This window comes from Drosophila innubila, chromosome X (assembly GCF_004354385.1).
Source record: "Drosophila innubila isolate TH190305 chromosome X, UK_Dinn_1.0, whole genome shotgun sequence".
In the NCBI taxonomy this organism is placed as follows: Eukaryota; Metazoa; Arthropoda; class Insecta; order Diptera; family Drosophilidae; genus Drosophila; species Drosophila innubila.
Window position 1 is genome coordinate 31,434,646 of NC_047626.1, and position 1,605 is coordinate 31,436,250.

Sequence of the window (1,605 nt, forward strand, 5' to 3'; positions counted from 1 at the left end):
CACTATTATGTACATACAGACTGAATCTTTGAACAAATTAAGTTTTATATTTTCTTAAAAATTAACTTCCAAAATGGATTGTTTGTATTATAATGATTATTTGACGAAATCTCTCTTCTTGCAGCAAAAGGTTAATGAAAATGCAGAGAAAACACTCCATTCTGAGCTTCTTAATGACTAATAAAAGTTAAATATATTTTTAACAAAAAACATAAAAGTGCGACGGCGATCAAAATACTTTAAAAAAAAAAGAGTACAGGGGTCTATTGGGTTTGTTTTAACGAATATGTGCGTAACAGGCAGAAGGAGGCGTATATATATTCTTGATCAGCATCAATAGCCGAGTCGATATAGCAATGTCCGTCTGTATGAGCGCCTAGATCTCAGAGACTATAAGAGATAGAGACACGAAACTTGGTATGTAGGTATGTACTCTGTATTGCAAGCAGATCAAGTTTGTTTCAGAATTTGGCCACGCCCTCTCACTATATACACTTTCATTCAAATATTTTTACGAATGATTTATTACCTCATATGTTTGTAGTTGATTCAAGGTGTGTACACTTAAATCTCTGTTTTAATATGAACATATTAATATTAAAGTGAAATCATAATTAATTTAAATATTAAACCATATTCAATACAAATACGTTTCAAATAACATTCTATTATTTTCGCTATTAAATTAAGTAAAAAATATATTTTATTCAAATATGTATCATGTTTAAATCCAAAATTTTTATATTTAAAGTTAATATTTTTATATTACATTTAAATATGAGTGATATTTAAATTGAATGGTATTTATATTTAAAATAAATATGTATCAATTTGAAAACTAAGTTTTCAACTTTAAATTATATATGTAATATATATATGTATATATTTAAAGTACCAAATATATTACATTTTAAACTGAAATATTTTTGTATTAGAATACAACTGAGTTTAAAATAAATTTTTAATTTTTATTTATTGTTTGCTAAAAAACATAGACAAAGTAGTGTTGAGATAATACAAGTAGTTATTTACATATATATAAGTCTTAAAATAAAAAAAAAACCTGAAGTCGAATGCTCTTATGCTGTCCATTGGTACAAAAGCGGTTGAAGAGTGCGTTTATAGTCCAAGTTTCGAAGTGTAGGGCAAATCTTTCCTGCGGGTCAATTAGAAGTTAATTTATATGTTGTAGATTTATATAGTCCGACGCATCTGTTGTAAAAATTAAAAATATAAATTATCAAATGAAAATCAAAGTACTTATACAAACTAAATTACCATTTGTTTTTGCAAGCTAAATGTTGTAATAAAAATTATGCGGTCATCTGGGGTTAACTTAGACTTCTTTGGGATAATTCTGCAAATTTGAAAGTTCTGAAAAGACGAAATAAGAAAATAAAAAATTTTAATAAATGTTTAGCGCAAGAATATGTATTTCCTTACCAATTTTAAGCGGAATATATATATATATATATATATATAAATATAAATATATAAAGCAGATTAACAACAGAAAATAAAAGTATAGTAGGGGGCTCCGCCCCCTGCTCGCTTCGCTTGCGGAATTGATGTGTTGAAAAGAGGAGCACTTCTTATATTTTTCTT

The 1,605-nt window shown here is 26.6% G+C and overlaps 1 long non-coding RNA gene across 1 annotated transcript; it reads right to left on the minus strand.

Annotated features, from left to right (window-relative positions):
- Positions 1-995: 995 nt before the first annotated feature.
- On the minus strand, positions 996-1,368 carry LOC117793344. The gene is made up of 2 exons (XR_004618253.1): positions 1,279-1,368; positions 996-1,212 (listed from the first exon to the last, which is right to left on the minus strand). It is a non-coding gene; the product is annotated as an uncharacterized LOC117793344 (long non-coding RNA).
- Positions 1,369-1,605: the final 237 nt, after the last annotated feature.